Source organism: Camelina sativa, chromosome 15 (assembly GCF_030686135.1).
Source record: "Camelina sativa cultivar CO46 ecotype springtype chromosome 15, ASM3068613v1".
Lineage (NCBI taxonomy): Eukaryota > Viridiplantae > Streptophyta > Magnoliopsida > Brassicales > Brassicaceae > Camelina > Camelina sativa.
Genome location: NC_141894.1, coordinates 14,973,347 through 14,997,338, shown reverse-complemented (window position 1 = coordinate 14,997,338; position 23,992 = coordinate 14,973,347). Strand labels below are relative to the sequence as shown.

Sequence of the window (23,992 nt, the reverse complement as noted above, 5' to 3'; positions counted from 1 at the left end):
ACAGCTGCTCTTCTAGCTTCAGACTTTAGTAACCCTCGTTGAAGTTGTAACTTGACATGTAGTTCATGTTGTATCCCGGAACGATAACTCCATCATTTTTCTATCCAAAAAATGATGTCTAGTTAGGAAAATCCATGACGGGATTATAGCTGAATGTATTCATTCTTTGATCAAACAGATCAATGCCGCCAACATCAACATTACGACCACCACCAAAGACAGAACTTGAAGAGCACATATCAGATAGTCAGTTTTTATTCAGGTCGAGTTCTTTCACATCTTTTTCATACCAGCATTTTCCTCTTTGTTCTCTGGATTGTCTCACCATTTCCTGTGTCATTCTATTATGTTTTGCCTTCTCCTGTCTGGCCAGCACCTGCATTAATGAGATTCAATCATTATATAGTTTATGCATATGAACATTTTAGATAATAAAATATAATTATGTTTTACCTGATTGAGCATCTTGTTGAGATATTGGATATATCTATCTGAACAAGATTCAGCAAGCTGTAGATTGTAGTTTGGTTGGTGGAGAATGAGAGAATTGTGGTTAAAGTTTAGAAAACGATGGATTAGTTCTCTAACACCAGGATGACCAAAAGAAAACACTTTCCAACCGGTAGAGAGCACAATCACCAAAATCTCTGCACCACACAATGTGTAAAGCTCACTAGCTTTCTTTTAAGAAAGTCATTTGAAAGTTGCTCTCGTTTTTCATTTTTTTCGTCTCTATCCTTTGACGACCTTTGTTATTTCTCACCATTTTCTCAAAAGCTTTGGATTAACAAGAGACCAAATTGATGCTTAAGAGTAACAACTTTCTTTTATACAGGCGTGTATTACACATGAAATCATTTATCATTATAAGCCATTCTAAGTACTATTTTCTTGCCAACCCTTAATTTTATCAAAATTGATTTTTTTCATTTGAGGAATATTTCATACTTATCTATAAAATTTCTCAAAGCTCAAAAAAATTCATGGTAGTTCATTGTATTAGTTTATTGTATTAGTTTGACAAATGTATGCATCAACTCCCCCTATAGAGACACAATAAATTATTTATGAGCTGTTTTATAAAGATATATTGTATATATTGGGGGAAAAGTTATTCATTTTATTAATTAGAGCTATTTTTGGTCTTTTGTTACAGCTAATACAAGTAATATATACAGAAAATAATATATTTTCCAGACATTACAAGCATCGCCACATCATAATCTAGATAAAATATACAGTTGTAATTTTCATAATAATATAAAAATAGATATTAAATTAAAAATGCTTAAAAATTACCAAAAAAATAAATGAAAAATGCTTAATTGAACATGCATCGACCGATGCACCAACTGCATCGACCGATGCACCAACTGCATCGATCGATGCAACTCCCAAACCGGGATTCCGGTTCACGGATGTTACATCCTGTCTGGCCAACACTTGCATTAATGAGATTTGATCATTATATAGTTTATGCATATGATTATTTCAGATAATAAAATATAATTATGTTTTACCTGATTGAGCATCTTGTTGAGATATTGGATATATCTATCTGGACGAGATTCAGCATGCTGTACATTGTAGTTTGGTTGGTGGAGAATAAGAGAATTGTGGTTAAAGTTTAGAAAACGATGGACTAGTTCTCTAACACCATGATGACCAAAAGAATACACTTTCCAACCGGTAGAGAACACAATCATCAAAATCTCTGCACCACACAATGTGCAAAGCTCACTGGCTTTCTTGAGAGACCAAACTTTCTTTTAAGAAAGTCATTTGATGGTTGCTCTCGTTTTTCATTTTTGTCATCTCTATCTTTTGACGACTTTGGTTACTTCTCACCATTTTCTCAAAAGTTTTTGATTAACAAGAGACAAAATTGATGCTTAAGAGTAACAACGTTCTTTTATATATACAGGCGTGTATTACACATGGAATCATTTATCATTATAAGCCATTCTAAGTACTATTTTCCTACCAACCCTTATTTTTATCAAAATTGAATTTTTTCATTTGAGGAATATTTCATACTTATCTATAAAATTTCTCAAAGATAAAAAAATTCATTGTAGTTTATTGTATTAGTTTGACAAATGTATGCATCAACTCCCCCTATAGAGACACGATAAATTATTTATGAGCTGTTTTGTAAAGATCTATTCTATATATTGGGGGAAAAGTTATTCATTTTATTAATTAGAGCTATTTTTGGTCTTTTATTATAGCTAATACAAGTAATATATACAAAAAAATAATATATTTTCCAGACATTACAACCATCGCCACATCATAATCTAGATAAAATATACAGTTGTAATTTTCATAATAATATAAAAATAGAGATTAAATTAAAAATGCTTAAACTTTACCAAAAAAATAAATGAAAAATGCTTAATTAATTAAACTCAAATAAAAATGGACTATATGAAATTTAAAATTTCATAAGTTTTGAGTTATGGGCCCAAAATTTTCAAGATATATATGTACAATTTACTAGAGTTAATGTTCCTAATGATAGTGAATTATGTTTGTGAAAATAAACATTTATAAGATATAAATAGAACTATTTATACTCAAGTTTTGTAGATTTTTCTCACTATCTATGTTCTTAAATCAACAAAGAATACAAGAAGCAAACATACTGAATGTAAAAGAAAAATAAAATCAACTCTCACAAAACAAAAACAATCCTACTAACCATAGCCAAAATAACTCAAAATATTGATTAGGATGATTTCTATATTACAGCTGCTCTTCTAGCTTCAGACTATAGTAACCCTCGTTGAAGTTGTAACTTGACATGTAGTTCATGTTGTACCCCAGAACGATAACTCCATCATTGTTGTATCCAAAAAATGGTGTCTAGTTAGGAAAATCCATGACTAGATTATAGCTGAATGTATTCATTCTTTGATCAAACAGATCAATGCTGCCAACATCAACATTACGACCACCACCAAAGACAGAACTTGAAAAGAACATATCAGATAATCAGTTTTTATTCAGGTCGAGTTCTTTCACATCTTTTTCATACCAGCTTTTTCCTCTTTGTTCTCTGAATTGTCTCACCATGTCTATTGTCATTCTATTATATTTTGCCTTCTCCTATCTGGCCAACACCTGCATTAATGAGATTTGATCAATATACAGTTTATGCATATGAACATTTCAGATAATAAAATATAATTATGTTTTACCTAATTGAGCATCTTGTTGAGATATTGGATATATCTATCCGACGAGATTCAGCAAGCTGTAAATTGTAGTTTGGTTGGTGGAGAATGAGAGAATTGTGGTTAAAGTTTAGAAAACGATGGATTAGTTCTCTAACACCAGGATGACCAAAAGAAAACACTTTCCAACCGGTAGAGAACACAATCATCAAAACCTCTTCACCACACAATGTGCAAAGCTCACTGGCTTTCTTGAGAGACCAAACTTTCTTTTAAGAAAGTCATTTGAAGATTGCTCTCCTTTTTCATTTTTTTCATCTCTATCTTTTGACGACCTTTGTTACTTCTCACCATTTTCTCAAAAGCTTTGGATTAACAAGAGACAAAAATTGATGCTTAAGAGTAACAACGTTCTTTTATATATACAGGCGTGTATTACACATGGAATCATTTATCATTATAAGCTATTCTAAGTACTATTTTCCTACCAACCCTTATTTTTATCAAAATTGAATTTTTTTCATTTGAGGAATATTTCATACTTATCTATAAAATTTCTCAAAGATAAAAAAATTCATTGTAGTTCATTGTATTAGTTTGACAAATGTATGCATCAACTCCCCCTATAGAGACACAATAAATTATTTATGAGCTGTTTTGTAAAGATCTATTCTATATATTGGGGGAAAAGTTATTCATTTTATTAATTAGAGCTATTTTTGGTCTTTTATTACAGCTAATACAAGTAATATATACAGAAAAATAATATATTTTCCAGACATTACAACCATCGCCACATCATAATCTAGATAAAATATACAGTTGTAATTTTCATAATAATATAAAAATAGAGATTAAATTAAAAATGCTTAAACTTTACCAAAAAAATAAATGAAAAATACTTAATTAATTAAACTCAAATAAGAATGGACTATATGAAATTTAAAATTTTATAAGTTTTGAGTTATGGGCCGAAAATTTTCAAGATATAAATGTACAATTTACTAGAGTTAATGTTCCTAATGATAGTGAATTATGTTTGTCAAAATCAACATTTATAAGCTATAAATAAAACTATTTATACTCAAGTATTGTAGATTCTTCTCACTATCTTTGTTTTTAAATCAACGAAGAATATAAGAAGCAAACATACTGAATGTAAATGAAAAATAAAATCAACTCTCACAACACAACAACAATCCTAATAACCATAGCCAAAATAACTCAAAATATTGATTAGGATGATTTCAATATTACAGCTGCTCTTCTAACTTCAGACTATAGTAACCCTCGTTGAAGTTGTAACTTGACATGTAGTTCATGTTGTATCCCAGAACGATAACTCCATCATTGTTGTATCCAAAAAATGGTGTCTAGTTAGGAAAATCCATGACTAGATTATAGCTGAATGTATTCATTCTTTGATCAAACAGATCAATGCTGCCAACATCAACATTACGACCACCACCAAAGACAGAACTTGAAGAGAACATATCAGATAATCAGTTTTTATTCAGGTCGAGTTCTTTCACATCTTTTGCATACCAGCTTTTTCCTCTTTGTTCTCTGGATTGTCTCACCTTGTCCATTGTCATTCTATTATATTTTGCCTTCTCCTGTCTGGCCAACACCTGCATTAATGAGATTTGATCATTATATAGTTTATGCATATGAACATTTCAGATAATAAAATATAATTATGTTTTACCTAATTGAGCATCTTGTTGAGATATTGGATATATCTATCCAGACGAGATTCAGCAAGCTGTAAATTGTAGTTTGGTTGGTGGAGAATGAGAGAATTGTGGTTAAAGTTTAGAAAACGATGGATTAGTTCTCTAACACCAGGATGACCAAAAGAAATCACTTTCCAACCGGTAGAGAACACAATCATCAAAATCTCTTCACCACACAATGTGCAAAGCTCACTGGCTTTCTTGAGAGACCAAACTTTCTTTTAAGAAAGTCATTTGAAGGTTGCTCTCCTTTTTTCATTTTTTTCATCTCTATCTTTTGACGACCTTTGTTACTTCTCACCATTTTCTCAAAAGCTTTGGATTAACAAGAGACAAAAATTGATGCTTAAGAGTAACAACGTTCTTTTATATATACAGGCGTGTATTACACATGTAATCATTTATCATTATAAGCCATTCTAAGTACTATTTTCCTACCAACCCTTATTTTTATCAAAATTGAATTTTTTCATTTGAGGAATATTTCATACTTATCTATAAAATTTCTCAAAGATAAAAAAAATTCATTGTAGTTCATTGTATTAGTTTGACAAATGTATGCATCAACTCCCCCTATAGAGACACAATAAATTATTTATGAGCTGTTTTGTAAAGATCTATTCTATATATTGGGGGAAAAGTTATTCATTTTATTAATTAGAGCTATTTTTGGTCTTTTATTACAGCTAATACAAGTAATATATACAGAAAAATAATATATTTTCCAGACATTTCAACCATCGCCACATCATAATCTAGATAAAATATACAGTTGTAATTTTTATAATAATATAAAAATAGAGATTAAATTAAAAATGCTTAAACTTTACCAAAAAAATAAAGGAAAAATGCTTAATTAATTAAACTCAAAGAAAAATGGACTATATAAAATTTAAAATTTTATAAGTTTTGAGTTATGGGCCGAAAATTTTCAAGATATAGATGTACAATTTACTAGAGTTAATGTTCCTAATGATAGTGAATTATGTTTGTCAAAATCAACATTTATAAGATATAAATAAAACTATTTATACTCAAGTATTGTAGATTCTTCTCACTATCTTTGTTCTTAAATCAACGAAGAATACAAGAAGTAAACATACTGAATGTAAATGAAAAATAAAATCAACTCTCACAACACAAAAACAATCCTAATAACCATAGCCAAAATAACTCAAAATATTGATTAGGATGATTTCAATATTACAGCTGCTCTTCTAGCTTCAGACTATAGTAATCTTCGTTGAAGTTGTAACTTGACATGTAGTTCATGTTGTATCCCAGAACGATAACTCCATCATTGTTGTATCCAAAAAATGGTGTCTAGTTAGGAAAATCCATGACTAGATTATAGATGAATGTATTCATTCTTTGATCAAACAGATCAATGCTGCCAACATCAACATTACGACCACCACCAAAGACAGAACTTGAAGAGCACATATCAGATAATCAGTTTTTATTCAGGTCGAGTTCTTTCACATCTTTTTCATACCAGCTTTTTCCTCTTTGTTCTCTGGATTGTCTCACCATGTCCATTGTCATTCTATTATATTTTGCCTTCTCCTGTCTGGCCAACACCTGCATTAATGAGATTTGATCATTATATAGTTTATGCATATGAACATTTCAGATAATAAAATATAATTATGTTTTACCTAATTGAGCATCTTGTTGAGATATTGGATATATCTATCCAGACGAGATTCAGCAAGCTGTAAATTGTAGTTTGGTTGGTGGAGAATGAGAGAATTTTGGTTAAAGTTTAGAAAACGATGGATTAGTTCTCTAATACCAGGATGACCAAAAGAAAACACTTTCCAACCGGTAGAGAACACAATCATCAAAATCTCTTCACCACACAATGTGCAAAGCTCACTGGCTTTCTTGAGAGACCAAACTTTCTTTTAAGAAAGTCATTTGAAGGTTGCTCTCCTTTTTCATTTTTTTCATCTCTATCTTTTGACGACCTTTGTTACTTCTCACCATTTTCTCAAAAGCTTTGGATTAACAAGAGACAAAAATTGATGCTTAAGAGTAACAACGTTCTTTTATATATACAGGCGTGTATTACACATGGAATCATTTATCATTATAAGCTATTCTAAGTACTATTTTCCTACCAACCCTTATTTTTATCAAAATTGAATTTTTTCATTTGAGGAATATTTCATACTTATCTATAAAATTTCTCAAAGATAAAAAAATTCATTGTAGTTCATTGTATTAGTTTGACAAATGTATGCATCAACTCCCCCTATAGAGACACAATAAATTCTTTATGAGCTGTTTTGTAAAGATCTATTCTATATATTGGGGGAAAAGTTATTCATTTTATTAATTAGAGCTATTTTTGGTCTTTTATTTCAGCTAATACAAGTAATATATACAGAAAAATAATATATTTTCCAGACATTACAACCATCGCCACATCATAATCTAGATAAAATATACAGTTGTAATTTTTATAACAATATAAAAATAGAGATTAAATTAAAAATGCTTAAACTTTACCAAAAAAATAAAGGAAAAATGCTTAATTAATTAAACTCAAAGAAAAATGGACTATATGAAATTTAAAATTTTATAAGTTTTGAGTTATGGGCCGAAAATTTTCAAGATATAGATGTACAATTTACTAGAGTTAATGTTCCTAATGATAGTGAATTATGTTTGTCAAAATCAACATTTATAAGCTATAAATAAAACTATTTATACTCAAGTATTGTAGATTCTTCTCACTATCTTTGTTCTTAAATCAACGAAGAATACAAGAAGCAAACATACTGAATGTAAATGAAAAATAAAATCAACTCTCACAACACAAAAACAATCCTAATAACCATAGCCAAAATAACTCAAAATATTGATTAGGATGATTTCAATATTACAGCTGCTCTTCTAGCTTCAGACTATAGTAACCCTCGTTGAAGTTGTAACTTGACATGTAGTTCATGTTGTACCCCAGAACGATAACTCCATCATTGTTGTATCCAAAAAATGGTGTCTAGTTAGGAAAATCCATGACTAGATTATAGCTGAATGTATTCATTCTTTGATCAAACAGATCAATGCTGCCAACATCAACATTACGACCACCACCAAAGACAGAACTTGAAAAGAACATATCAGATAATCAGTTTTTATTCAGGTCGAGTTCTTTCACATCTTTTTCATACCAGCTTTTTCCTCTTTGTTCTCTGAATTGTCTCACCATGTCTATTGTCATTCTATTATATTTTGCCTTCTCCTATCTGGCCAACACCTGCATTAATGAGATTTGATCATTATATAGTTTATGCATATGAACATTTCAGATAATAAAATATAATTATGTTTTACCTAATTGAGCATCTTGTTGAGATATTGGATATATCTATCCAGACGAGATTCAGCAAGCTGTAAATTGTAGTTTGGTTGGTGGAGAATGAGAGAATTGTGGTTAAAGTTTATAAAACGATGGATTAGTTCTCTAACACCAGGATGACCAAAAGAAAACACTTTCCAACCGGTACAGAACACAATCATCAAAATCTCTTCACCACACAATGTGCAAAGCTCACTGGCTTTCTTGAGAGACCAAACTTTCTTTTAAGAAAGTCATTTGAAGGTTGCTCTCCTTTTTTCATTTTTTTCATCTCTATCTTTTGACGACCTTTGTTACTTCTCACCATTTTCTCAAAAGCTTTGGATTAACAAGAGACAAAAATTGATGCTTAAGAGTAACAACGTTCTTTTATATATACAGGCGTGTATTACACATGTAATCATTTATCATTATAAGCCATTCTAAGTACTATTTTCCTACCAACCCTTATTTTTATCATAATTGAATTTTTTCATTTGAGGAATATTTCATACTTATCTATAAAATTTCTCAAAGATAAAAAAATTCATTGTAGTTCATTGTATTAGTTTGACAAATGTATGCATCAACTCCCCCTATAGAGACACAATAAATTAATTTTGAGCTGTTTTGTAAAGATCTATTCTATATATTGGGGGAAAAGTTATTCATTTTATTAATTAGAGCTATTTTTGGTCTTTTATTACAGCTAATACAAGTAATATATACAGAAAAATAATATATTTTCTAGACATTAAAACCATCGCCACATCATAATCTAGATAAAATATACAGTTGTAATTTTTATAATAATATAAAGATAGAGATTAAATTAAAAATGCTTAAACTTTACCAAAAAAATAAAGGAAAAATGCTTAATTAATTAAACTCAAAGAAAAATGGACTATATGAAATTTAAAATTTTATAAGTTTTGAGTTATGGGCCGAAAATTTTCAAGATATAGATGTACAATTTACTAGAGTTAATGTTCCTAATGATAGTGAATTATGTTTGTCAAAATCAACATTTATAAGATATAAATAAAACTATTTATACTTAAGTATTGTAGATTCTTCTCACTATCTTTGTTCTTAAATCAACGAAGAATACAAGAAGCAAACATACTGAATGTAAATGAAAAATAAAATCAACTCTCACAACACAAAAACAATCCTAATAACCATAGCCAAAATAACTCAAAATATTGATTAGGATGATTTCAATATTACAGCTGCTCTTCTAGCTTCAGACTATAGTAATCCTCGTTGAAGTTGTAACTTGACATGTAGTTCATGTTGTATCCCAGAACGATAACTCCATCATTGTTGTATCCAAAAAATGGTGTATAGTTAGGAAAATCCATGACTAGATTATAGCTGAATGTATTCATTCTTTGATCAAACAGATCAATGCTGCCAACATCAACATTACGACCACCACCAAAGACAGAACTTGAAGAGCACATATCAGATAATCAGTTTTTATTCAGGTCGAGTTCTTTCACATCTTTTTCATACCAGCTTTTTCCTCTTTGTTCTCTGGATTGTCTCACCATGTCCATTGTCATTCTATTATATTTTGCCTTCTCCTGTCTGGCCAACACCTGCATTAATGAGTTTGATCATTATATAGTTTATGGATATGAACATTTCAGATAATAAAATATAGTTATGTTTTACCTAATTGAGCATCTTGTTGAGATATTGGATATATCTATCCAGACGAGATTCAGCAAGCTGTAAATTGTAGTTTGGTTGGTGGAGAATGAGAGAATTTTGGTTAAAGTTTAGAAAACGATGGATTAGTTCTCTAACACCAGGATGACCAAAAGAAAACACTTTCCAACCGGTAGAGAACACAATCATCAAAATCTCTTCACCACACAATGTGCAAAGCTCACTGGCTTTCTTGAGAGACCAAACTTTCTTTTAAGAAAGTCATTTGAAGGTTGCTCTCCTTTTTCATTTTTTTCATCTCTATCTTTTGACGACCTTTGTTACTTCTCACCATTTTCTCAAAAGCTTTGGATTAACAAGAGACAAAAATTGATGCTTAAGATTAACAACGTTCTTTTATATATACAGGCGTGTATTACACATGGAATCATTTATCATTATAAGCCATTCTAAGTACTTTTTTCCTACCAACCCTTATTTTTATCAAAATTGAATTTTTTCATTTGAGGAATATTTCATACTTATCTATAAAATTTCTCAAAGATAAAAAAATTCATTGTAGTTCATTGTATTAGTTTGACAAATGTATGCATCAACTCCCCCTATAGAGACACAATAAATTATTTATGAACTGTTTTGTAAAGATCTATTCTATATATTGGGGGAAAAGTTATTCATTTTATTAATTAGAGCTATTTTTGGTCTTTTATTACAGCTAATACAAGTAATATATACAGAAAGTAATATATTTTCCAGACATTACAACCATCGCCACATCATAATCTAGATAAAATATACAGTTGTAATTTTCATAATAATATAAAAATAGAGATTAAATTAAAAATGCTTAATTAATTAAACTCAAATAAAAATGGACTATATAAAATTTAAAATTTTATAAGTTTTGAGTTATGGGCCCAAAATTTTCAAGATATAGATGTACAATTTACTAGATTTAATGTTCCTAATGATAGTGAATTATGTTTGTCAAAATCAACATTTATAAGATATCAATAAAACTATTTATACTCAAGTATTGTAGATTCTTCTCACTATCTTTGTTCTTAAATCAACGAGGAATACAAGAAGCAAACATACTAAATGTAAAGGAAAAATAAAATCAACTCTCACAACACAAAAACAATCCTAATAACCATAGCCAAAATAACTCAAAATATTGATTAGGATGATTTCAATATTACAGCTGCTCTTCTAGCTTCAGACTATAGTAATCCTCGTTGAAGTTGTACCTTGACATGTAGTTCATGTTGTATCCCAGAACGATAACTCCATCATTGTTGTATCCAAAAAATGGTGTCTAGTTAGGAAAATCCATGACTAGATTATAGCTGAATGTATTCATTCTTTGATCAAACAGATCAATGCTGCCAACATCAACATTACGACCACCACCAAAGACAGAACTTGAAGAGCACATATCAGATAATCAGTTTTTATTCAGGTCGAGTTCTTTCACATCTTTTTCATACCAGCTTTTTCCTCTTTGTTCTCTGGATTGTCTCACCATGTCCATTGTCATTCTATTATATTTTGCCTTCTCCTGTCTGGCCAACACCTGCATTAATGAGATTTGATCATTATATAGTTTATGCATATGAACATTTCAGATAATAAAATATAATTATGTTTTACCTAATTGAGCATCTTGTTGAGATATTGGATATATCTATCCAGACGAGATTCAGCAAGCTGTAAATTGTAGTTTGGTTGGTGGAGAATGAGAGAATTTTGGTTAAAGTTTAGAAAACGATGGATTAGTTCTCTAACACCAGGATGACCAAAAGAAAACACTTTACCGGTAGAGAACACAATCATCAAAATTTCTTCACCACACAATGTGCAAAGCTCACTGGCTTTCTTGAGAGACCAAACTTTCTTTTAAGAAAGTCATTTGAAGGTTGCTCTCCTTTTTCATTTTTTTCATCTCTATCTTTTGACGACCTTTGTTACTTCTCACCATTTTCTCAAAAGCTTTGGTTTAACAAGAGACAAAAATTGATGCTTAAGAGTAACAACGTTCTTTTATGTATACAGGCGTGTATTACACATGGAATCATTTATCATTATAAGCCATTCTAAGTACTTTTTTCCTACCAACCCTTATTTTTATCAAAATTGAATTTTTTCATTTGAGGAATATTACATACTTATCTATAAAATTTCTCAAAGATAAAAAAATTCATTGTAGTTCATTGTATTAGTTTGACAAATGTATGCATCAACTCCCCCTATAGAGACACAATAAATTATTTATGAACTGTTTTGTAAAGATCTATTCTATATATTGGGGGAAAAGTTATTCATTTTATTAATTAGAGCTATTTTTGGTCTTTTATTACAGCTAATACAAGTAATATATACAGAAAGTAATATATTTTCCAGACATTACAACCATCGCCACATCATAATCTAGATAAAATATACAGTTGTAATTTTCATAATAATATAAAAATAGAGATTAAATTAAAAATGCTTAATTAATTAAACTCAAATAAAAATGGACTATATAAAATTTAAAATTTTATAAGTTTTGAGTTATGGGCCCAAAATTTTCAAGATATAGATGTACAATTTACTAGATTTAATGTTCCTAATGATAGTGAATTATGTTTGTCAAAATCAACATTTATAAGATATAAATAAAACTATTTATACTCAAGTATTGTAGATTCTTCTCACTATCTTTGTTCTTAAATCAACGAGGAATACAAGAAGCAAACATACTGAATGTAAAGGAAAAATAAAATCAACTCTCACAACACAAAAACAATCCTAATAACCATAGCCAAAATAACTCAAAATATTGATTAGGGTGATTTCAATATCACAGCTGCTCTTCTAGCTTCAGACTCTAGTAACCCTCGTTGAAGTTGTAACTTGACATGTAGTTCATGTTGTATCCCAGAACGATAACTCCATCATTGTTGTATCCAAAAAATGGTGTCTAGTTAGGAAAATCAATGACTAGATTATAGTTGAATGTATTTATTCTTTGATCAAACAGATCAATGCCGCCAACATCAACATTACAACCACCACCAAAGACAAAACTTGAAGAGCACATATCAGATAGTCAGTTTAAATTCAGGTCGAGTTCTTTCACATCTTTTTCATACCACCTTTTTCCTCTTTGTGCTCTGGATTGTCTTACCATGTCCAGTGTCATTCTATTATGTTTTGCCTTCTCTCCTGTCTGGCCAACACTTGCATTAATGAGATTTGATCATTATATAGTTTATGCATATGAACATTTCAGATAATAAAATATAATTATGTTTTACCTGATTGAGCATCTTGTTGAGATATTGGATATATCTATCCGGACGAGATTCAGCATGCTGTACATTGTAGTTTGGTTGGTGGAGAATGAGAGAATTGTGGTTAAAGTTCAGAAAACGATGGATTAGTTCTCTAACACCATGATGACCAAAAGAAAACACTTTCCAACTGGTAGAGAACACAGTCATCAAAATCTCTGCACCACACAATGTACAAAGCTCACTGGCTTTCTTGAGAGACCAAACTTTCTTTTAAGAAAGTCATTTGAAGGTTGCTCTCGTTTTTCATTTTTTGTCATCTCTATCTTTTGACGACTTTGGTTACTTCTCACCATTTTCTCAAAAGTTTTGGATTAACAAGAGACAAAATTGATGCTTAAGAGTAACAACTTTCTTTTATATATACAGGCGTGTATTACACATGGAATCATTTATCATTATAAGCCATTCTAAGATAAAAGAAAATTATGGTAGTTCATTGTATTCGTTTGACAAATTTATCTATCAACTCCCCCATAAGAGACAAAATATATTATTTATGAGCTGTTTTATAAAGACCTACTCTATATATTGGGGAAAATTATTCATTTTATTAATTAGAGCTGTTTTTGGTCTTTTTTACAGATAATACAAGTAATATGTAAAGAGAAAATACTATCTATTTTTGAGACATTACAAGCATCACCACATCATAATCTAGATAAAATATACAGTTGTAATTTCCATAATAATATAAAAATAGAGATTAAATAAAAAATACTTAAACTTTACCAAAAAAATAAATGAAAAATGCTTAATTAATTAAATTCATATAAAAATGGACTAAATGAAATTTAAAATTTCATAAGTTTTGAGTTATTGGCCCAAAATTTTCAAGATATATATGTACAATTTACTAGAGTTAAATTTCCTAATGATAGTGAATTATGTTTGTCAAAATCAACATTTATAAGATATGAATAAAATTATTTATACTCAAGTATTGTAGATTTTTCTTACTATCTTTGTTCTTAAATCAACAATGAATACAAGAAGCAAACATAATGAATGTAAAGGAAAAATAAACTCAAGTCTCACAACACAAGAACAATCTTAATAATCATATCCAGAATAACTCAAAATATTGATTAGAATTATTTCAATATCACAGCTGCTCTTCTAGCTTCAGACTCTAGTAACTCTCGTTGAAGTTGTAACTTGACATGTAGTTCATGTTGTATACCAGAACGATAACTTCATCATTGTCGTATCCAAAAAGTGGTGTCTGATTAGGAAAATCTATTACTGGATTATAGCTGAATGTATTAACTCTTTGATCAAACAGATAAATGCCGCCTACATCAACATTACGACCACCACCAAAGACAGAACTTTCTCCCATGTAACTCTGATGAGAAACATTTAATTGAGGATAATGAGACTTCTCATTTACCAACGTCTTCTTCACATCTTGAAGAGCACATATCAGATGCTTGGTTTCATTCAGGTCGAGTTCTTTCACATCTTTTTCATACCAGCTTTTTCCTCTTTGTTCTCTGGATTGTCTCACTATGGTCAGTGTCATTCTATTATGTTTCGTCTTTTCCTGTCTGGCCAGCACCTGCATTAATGAGATTCAATCATTATATGTTTATGCATATGAACATTTTAGATAATAAAATATATTTATGTTTTACCTAAGTTAGCATTTCGTTAAGATATTGGATATATCTATCCGGACGAGATTCAGCAAGCTGTAGATTGTAGTTTGGTTGGTGGGGAATGAGAGAATTGTGGTTAAAGTTTAGAAAATGATGGATTAGTTTTCTAACACCAGGATGGCCAAAAGAAAACACTTTCCCACTGGGAGAGAACACAATCATCAAAATCTCTACACCACACAATGTGCAAAGCTCACTGGCTTTCTTGAAAAGACCAAACCTTCTTTTAGAGAAAGTCACTTGAAGGTTGCTCTCGTTTTTCATTTTTTTCATCTCTATCTTTTGACGACCTTTGTTACTTCTCACCATTTTCTCAAAAGCTTTGGATTAACAAGAGACTAAACTGATGCTTATGAGTAGAACAACTACTTTTTATTTATACAGGCGTGTATTACACTTGGAATCATTTATCATTATAAGCCATTCTAAGTACTATTTTTCCTACCAACCCTTATTTTTATAAAATTAGAATTTTTCGATTTTAGGAATATTTCATACTTATCTCTAAAATTTCTCAAGGATAAAAAAATTCATGGTATTAGTTTGACAAATGTATGCATCAACTCCCCCATAAGAGACACAATAAATTATTTATGAGCTATTTTATAAAGACATATTCTATATATTGGAGAAAAAGTTATTCATTTTATTAATTAGAGCTATTTTTGGTGTTTTTTTACAGCTAATACAAGTAATATATACAGAAAAAAATATTATCTATTTTTGAGACATTAAAAGCATTGCCACATCATAATCAAGATAAAATATACAGTTGTAAATTTCATAATAATATAAAAATAGAGATTAAATGAAAATGCTTAAACTATACCCAAAAAAAAATGAACTAAATGAAATTTAAAATTTCATAAGTTTTGAGTTATGGGCCCAAAATATTCAAGATATATATGTACAATTTACTAGAGTTAATGTTCCTAACGATAGTGAATTATGTTTGTCAAAATCAACATTTATAAGATTTAAACAAAATTATTTATACTCAAGTATTGTAGATTTTTCTCACTATCTTTGTTCTTAAATAAAAAGTTTGAAGATTACAATCCCTTATATAATAAAATGGAAGTACACAACCTTTTTTGTAGACTATATAATTTTTATGAGTTGGTTACAAAATAGGTTATAGATTAGATATAGGTTGGTTACAAAAAAAAAATGTTATAGATTAATTGGTCAATCAGTGGGCTATATGAATACATTTAAGAATATCTCATAGAATCCTCTTAAAGAGAATATTCCAATTATTTATATAATTTCCAAAATAAAATCTTTAGTATTCCATTTATGGTTACAAAATATATAATGTTAGGCATAAAAATATATTGTTAGGTGTAAAAAGTATAAAATCTTGGCAATTTATCACACTTAATCTGATTTTCAGATCTCATTGTGCAGTTGAAAAAAAAATCTTAACTAAACACGGGTCATATTAAAAAACTTTCACCAAACATGGTCAAAAATTAAAATTAAAACAAACAACAAACATAATCATTTCTCATACAGAAAATTACAAAACTAACGATATAAAACTTACAAAACATGTGATTTTTTCAAGCCATCATATTTAGCATATGATTTTATTGCATAATATTTTATCAAAAAAAACTTTTTAAAAAATTATATAAATTATATTTTATTCTAAAATTATAATATAAATAAAAGGAATTTCAATCTGTGCTCTAGCACGGGTCATAATCTAGTCATAATTGATACTTTTAAATATTTTCTTTCATATAAAACGTTTCTTGTTTCTTTTGTTGTTACATTAGTACCAAAAGGATAATTACCTGGCTAAGCGCATTGGCTATGTTTTCCTAAACTGGTCGGGTTATTTTTGGGCAAACTTAACCGGTTATGAACATGTTTTCTGATAACTGGCCTATACGCCAGTGTGGACTAGTGACATCATGAGTCGTCCATAAATCAGACTCAAAATCGTAGATTTCATACCAAAATAATGGCTTTCTGGGGACTTTGCAGCCAAAAACTCTAAACCTCAATAACTTGTAGCTACGACAAGATTCCTTATTCACGTATCCGAGAGCGTAACTAAAACTTAACCCTACGGCTGGGCGGCGAGGACATTTTGGTTCGATCCATCTCGTTTGCCCTAAATACGGATTCCAAACCACAAACTTAGAACCATCGTTCAATACGCATCGCAATAAGCCCTCGCAGGAAAAGATCCGTGATAGCATGACTTGTTCGTCAAGGCAAGTAAGTTTGCCTTTATGCTCTGCAGATGGATCTCCATTGAGAAAGATGCTCATTAAGTAAAGATTGTTATCCATCATCACGATCATCTGACACTCACCTTCCTTTGCTGCGGCTTCTGCTGCTTGATCAATGCGCGCATCTTCATCAAGCTCTCACTTTTGGATAAATCGTTCCACTTTTTTGCAAGTCAGTCGTACTGCTCTCATAAATGTCAATGGAAACCCTAGAGAGAACAACTATTACCATATCCATTGGAAGATTAGAGATCATCATTGTCGTCGTCATTGTTTCAAGTAGGAGCAAGTCAGTGATGTATTTTGTTTGGGTGAGATGAAGACCGGAAGCTGTGTGATAAGCTTCCATACCAAGGAAATAAGAGAGCTCTCCAAGGTCCTTGAGAGAGAACTTGACACCAAGAAAATCAGTAACCCGCCGTAGCTCAGTCAAGGAGGAACCAGTGATGATGATATCATCCACATAGACAAGTATGTAGATATATGAGGATCCAGTGCGAAGAACGAAGAGAGAAGCATCAGCATGAGAGTTTTTGAACCCAAGACTGACTAGGAAATCCTTGAGAGCATTGTACCAGGCACGTGGCGCTTGTTTCAAGCCATAAACCGCCTTCTTGAGGCGATAAACATGGTGAGGTTTGTCTTTATCAACAAGACCAGGAGGTTGAAGCATGTACACTTCTTCGTTAAGCGGCCCTTGGAGGAAGGCATTGTTGACGTCGAGCTGAAGAAGAGGCCAATTGCGACTCACCGCGGTACCAAGAACTGCACGAATGGTGGCATGTTTAACGACTGGACTGAAGGTGTCATGATAGTCAAGCCCGGGACGCTGGTGAAAGCCTTTCGCGACGAGGCGAGCTTTATATTTGTCAACAGAGCCGTCTGGTTTGCGTTTGATGCGGAAAACCCACTTGGAGCCAACGATGTTCTTAGCAAGGGAGCGATCAACCAAGTCAAATGTGTCATTTTTCTTAAATGCATCAGCCTCAGCGTGGATTGCTTTGGTCCACTTCTCGTCCTTAAGAGCTTGAACATGACTCACTGGTTCAATCTCTTTGAGAGTAGCAGTCAAACCATAACGAGGATTTGGCTTCCGAATGTTGTCCTTGGCTCTGGTCTGCATGCGATGTGTGTTCTGAGGAGGCAGTGATTCCGATGAAGAACGTGTAGAAGCCAAAACAGAGTGATCAGCCTGTGAAGAAGCAGAGGAGGAGGCGGCAGAGGAGTCAGCAGGAGACGACTCAAGTGTGGTAGTACCAACCTGTGAAGAATCCGACGATGGGGCTGCAGAGAGAGTGAGTGACCGATCGAGCGGATGAACAAGAGAGGCTGAGAAGGAATCAGAGGGAGATGGTTCATGAGTGGAAGAGGAGGGAGAGGCTGTGTACTGAGGAAACGGAAAGATGGACTCGACAAATTGAACATGGCGAGAGACATAAATGCGAGAAATAGAGATATCTAAGCATAGATAGGCACTTTGAGTAAGAGAATATCCCAGAAAGACACAAGGTGTGGATTTTGAGCTAAACTTGTTGAGACCATAAGGGCGGATCCATGGGTAACACAAACAGCCAAAGGTTCGAAGCTTGGTGTAGTTCGGTTCAGTTTGAAAAAGTAAGTGATAAGGAGAGTGATGAGCTAGGTTTGGGGTTGTTTGGCGGTTGATAAAATAAACAGCGGTTGCAAATGAGTAGGTCCAGTAGGTGTTAGGGATGGAAGCATGAGTGAGAAGAGAGAGACCTGTTTCAACAATATGACGATGCTTTCGTTCAGCAATGCCATTATGCTCAGGAGTGTGGGGAGGAGAAGTGAAATGGGAGATTCCATTTGTTGCTAGAAATGTCCAAACATCAGAAAAAAATATGTCAAGAGGAGCTTTTGATTGTAAAGAGGAGATGGAGAAAGGTAATTTATGACTTTTATTGCTAGAACAAGAGTTGCAAAATAAATGAGATGACAAAGATGCAGAAAGAGGTAAAGAAAACTTAGAAACCATATGATGTAAAGTCTGAAGATTTGGATGTCCTAATCTAGAGTGCCATGAAGAAGGAGACACCTTGGAACAACTAAGAGCCAAAACAGAGGATGGAACAGTGTTTGGAACGGTGATCGGCCACTCATAGACACCCTCATTGGCCTTGCCGCTGAGAAGCGTTGTCCCCGTGCGTAGATCCTTCACCTGAAAGGTAAAAGGACACAATTGAATCATCACGTTATTAGTTTGACAAAGTTTGTTGGCAGAGATCAAGTTTTTCTTCGTCGAAAGAACACAAATACATCCGTAAGTTTAAGGTTACGATATTGAGAGGGAAGAGAGATGAAACCAGAATGTGTTATGGGAAGATTGGTTCCATTGCCAACCATAACATTCTCGCTACCGGTGTATGGAGCATGGAGAGAGAGGTTGGAGAGATCGCTTGCAATATGGTGTGAGGCAGCGCTATCGAGAAGCCAAGGAGAAAGATCAGGATGCGGTGAGCTTGTTGTGTGATGAGCCTGTGGTTGTTGGTGTTGCCATTGAGGAGTTGGAAGAGGCAAATGAGGGGCGGACCAGGGAGCTGGACCACGTTAGGGAGCAGAGTAGTGTGGTGAGTAAGAGGGAGTCGGCAAAGGTGCTCTGTATTGAGGGCAGCGGTGAGCACCATGGCCTTGAACACCACATATCTGACACTTCCCGAGATATGGTCTTGATGGACGAAACCTTCCACGCGAAGGATTGTAGCCACCACGTGAAGAGGAATGAGACGGCCGAGGAGAAAACTGGGTGGCATTCGCAGTGACCAGAACAGACAAATCAGATTTGCTAGAAGCCTTGAGTGCATTTTCACGGTGGATGAGTTTCTCATGGAGTTCTGGGATCGAGATCGGTGTGTCACGATCCTGAACCATCTCGACGATAGCTCTGTAGTCTTCTCCAAGACCAGAGGTGATGTAGTCTAGGAGATCTTCGTGAGGAAGAGGACCATCAAGCAAAGCAAGTTTGTCAGACTTGTCAATGATGTCACGCATGTAGTCATGGAGGGATTTGTTCCCTTTAGAGATGTCTTTAAGCTGGTCACGAATTTGATGGATATGGCCACGAGATGAGCTCCCATAGGTGCGAGAGAGAGTTTGCCAAAGATCCCTTGTTGACGTAGTACGAGCAACAATCGGTTGAACAGAGAGAGAGAGAGCCAAGGATAGCACAAAAGAGAAGCTTGTCCTGACGTTTCCAAGCGGAGAAGTTTGGATTAGGTTGGTTGGCGGCAGCATCAGTGGTGATTATTTCAGCAGGCGTGTTGTCTTCGTCAGCGATGAAGACATGAAGATCATGAGCCTCAAGAAGAGATCGGATTTGTAGGCGCCAAGTGATGAAGTTGTTTGGCGTGAGTTTGGTGATGTTGGCCATATTGAGGGAGATCAAGGTCTTGTGTTGCTCAGAGATGTTAAAAACAAGGGAGGATTCAGCCGAGGTAGAAGAAACTTCGGTGGTCATGATGATAAGAAGAGAGATTGCAGAGAAAAGAAAAAAACAAAGACGAGAGAAGAGAGAAGAAGATCGATGCGATCGAGTTTTTTTTTTCTTTTTCTTTGGATCAGTGCTCTGATACCATGTAGAATTGTGGAAGAAGATGATTTCTATTATTCACATGGCCAACATATTTATACAAGAGTTTGTTGTTATCACAACATAGTACATGATAAGATGAAATCTTTATAAGATAAGGACTTCACATATTGAAGCTTATCATATCTATACTAATAGCAACAAAGGCAAAAACCCTTCGTTTGTTTCCTCTAATATATTGCGGCTGAAGAAAGAAGGCACATAAACCCTAATTGAAGCTGAGCCAATTGTGGGCTTCAGAAACTAGTAGAGCTTTTTATGATTGCACGTAGTATGAGAGGAATTTGTTCGGGGATAAATTTGTTCTTTTATTTCTTTTCATATTTTCTACCAAAACCAATATATTACATGATCAAATTAGACTATGGCATGTTCTACCAACAAAAAAAAAAAAAAAAAAGCTATGGCATGTTAAATTTTGTTGCATTTTATTTTATAGTACACTAAACCAAGCTCCATTACCAGGCTTAGAGATGTTAATATGGGCGGCCCTGACCCGTTTAGACCCGGCCCTTTTAGACCCTGCCCGTTTAATGTAAAAAAAAGTCATACCCGTTTAATTATGTACCCATTTAAGCCCTGTCCCATTAACACCCCTTAAATTTATATCGACCCGTTTAGTTAATGGATGTCCCATTTCCCGATTATACTGGTATTTATTTATTTTTTAATTAAATAATTAATTAAGTTCAATAATACTACAATAAAATAATTTGAGTTAAAAAAAAAAAGCTTCCACCATCGAAGAACTTCGATGTGCTTACCAGTCACCACCACCATCATCACCTCCGCAAAAGTAGATCTACTAAGAATATGAAAACTATAAAATTCAAAACTGTTACGCTCGTATGATGAGGCGGTGATTGGAGATAGAGGCGGCGAGGTCGGAGATAGAGGCGGTGATGTTAAAGTACAACCCTAAACTCAACGACAACGTTTCGCAGAAAAAACAAAAACTCATAAAAAAAAAATTAAACGGGCTACCCATTTATGTTTTATCAGACCCGTCACGCCCGTGGATTTAAACGGGCTTACCCGTTTAAAACCCGTTTATTTTATAGTGTTAATAAACGGGTCACGGGTCTAATTTTTTATAACAGTACCCGTTCGGCCCGCGGGCTCTGAGCCCACTTTAACATCACTAACCAGGCTCCATATATAAGAAAATGATCTAGGGACGAACGAACCATGAACTTGAAGGAAAGAAACCACTAATAATATCTTTATCAGTACGAACTTCATTATCTACTACATATCTAGGAATATACTTACAAGTTACAATAGTCATAGCCAAAAGAATTTTTTTTTGTCGATTGTAAAGCGAGAAGAGAAAAAATAAAATAAAATAAAAACTGGGTAGGCAAATGTGTCGAAATGTAGTGGATTTGGTTCCTCCTCATGCTTGCAATCATAAAAACACCGACTAGATTCCAAAGCCCATGATTGGCCCAGCTTTATTTAGGGTTTCTGTATCTTCGCTTTCAACCGCAGTTTATATATAAATCAGGGGAAAAGTACACGGGATCAGTTTTAGTTTGCAAATCCAAATAATGACGACAACGATGATGATCTCTAATTTTCCAAATAATTTGGTAAAGGAGATTCTCAGTAGGGTTCCTTTGACATCCATAAGAGCTGTTCGACTGACCTGCAAGAAGTGGAACGATCAAACCAAGTGTCAGAGCTTTACGAAGATGCACATCAGTAAAGCCTTAGCCGCAGCAAAGGAAGGTGAGTCCCAGATGATCGTGATGATGGGTAACAATCTTTACTTAACGAGCATCATCATCAATGGAGATCCATCTACAGAGCATAAAGGCAAACTTACTTGCCTTGACGAACAAGTCAAGATATCCAAGTTCTATCACTGCGAGGGCTTATTGCTATGCATCTTGAAAGATGATCCTAAGTTTGTGGTTTGGAATCCCTATTTGGGGCAACCAAGGTGGATCGAGTTTAGATTTACTCATCCCCCAAAAGCAATGAACAGGTTCTCTTACGCTCTTGGATACGATGATAAGAAGAGCCAATCTTGCCGTAGCCACAAGTTATTGAGGTTTATAGATAGTTACTACAACTATGATCCCGAGAAGCAGTGTTTTTGGTATGAGATTTATGATTTTGACTCTGGTTTATGGAAGGCTCTTGATGTCACTCCACATTGGCGTATAGCGTTTTGTAACCCTGGAGTTTCTCTCAAGGGAAACACTTATTGGTGTGCTGCTAAAAGGAACGAAGATGTTGAAGATGTCTTTGCCGATTGCATAATCTGTTTCGATTTTACAAGTGAGAGATTTGGCCCGCTCTTGCCTCTACCCTGTAGTGGTGGATATCATGACTATACGACTTTGTCTTGTGATGAAAACATGTCGAGACTTGTCTCACGTGGACCGAATCTATTTTGAGCAATATGCTGGAGGAAGGAGGCAAAAGGAGAAAACGAGATGATTAAGATTGAATATACGATGCCTAATGTATGTCTTTCATTTACACATTCTTCTCTTTGATCAAGATTTTACTCCATTATAATAAAACTGGTTTCTTCCCATCCTATGCATTATGTTCAAGATTTGCCAAGAGTATTTTTAAAAACAAAACACAGTAACAGTGAAATCTATTAATTTTCTCATATTAACTTGTCGATGGTTTATTATATTTGGCCATAGCATCGCGATTAATAGACGCTTGCAAAATTCTATGGGGGTAAACCTCTTTATTTATCTTCTTATAAAATAAGGAAACAAAATTTGTTTACAATATTGTGAAACTAAAAACTTAAACTGTTCTTTTATATATAAAACCGACATATAATTTCATTTTAATTGTAAAACTTAAACTCTAACCACTTTAATTATCAATTCAAATCGATATATAATTCGTTCTAATTGTAAAATTAAAACATTAATAATTTTGATATATAATTCGTTCTAATCGATATATAATTTCGTTTTAATTATAAGATCTATATCCTATTTGACAATTTAATTGTATAATATAAATATTAATTCTCATTTATAAATCAAACCGATATATAAACTCATTTAATTATAAAATCTATACCAATCTAAGATATTTTTTTAATTAAAATTATACATAAATTGTTTCCTTAATTTGTTTTGCTTTTTAATTTAATTTTAGTTTATTTTTTTTAAATGAAATATTGTACAGAAAATTCTGATTGGTTGAGAAAAAAAGAAGGTGA

At 32.8% G+C, this 23,992-nt stretch overlaps 3 pseudogenes across 1 annotated transcript; 1 reads left to right on the top strand and 2 right to left on the bottom strand.

Annotated features, from left to right (window-relative positions):
• LOC147926655 (putative F-box protein At5g41500) overlaps window positions 1-17,454 on the bottom strand; it is a 32,547-nt pseudogene extending 15,093 nt beyond the window's left edge.
• On the bottom strand, window positions 14,409-15,246 carry LOC104748499 (agamous-like MADS-box protein AGL62 pseudogene; annotated as a pseudogene).
• Window positions 17,455-22,340: 4,886 nt separating the features above from the next.
• LOC104748498 (F-box/kelch-repeat protein At4g33290 pseudogene) lies at window positions 22,341-23,419 on the top strand (annotated as a pseudogene). The gene has a single exon (XR_015582418.1). The product of XR_015582418.1 is annotated as an F-box/kelch-repeat protein At4g33290 pseudogene (transcript).
• The last annotated feature ends 573 nt before the right edge of the window (window positions 23,420-23,992 follow it).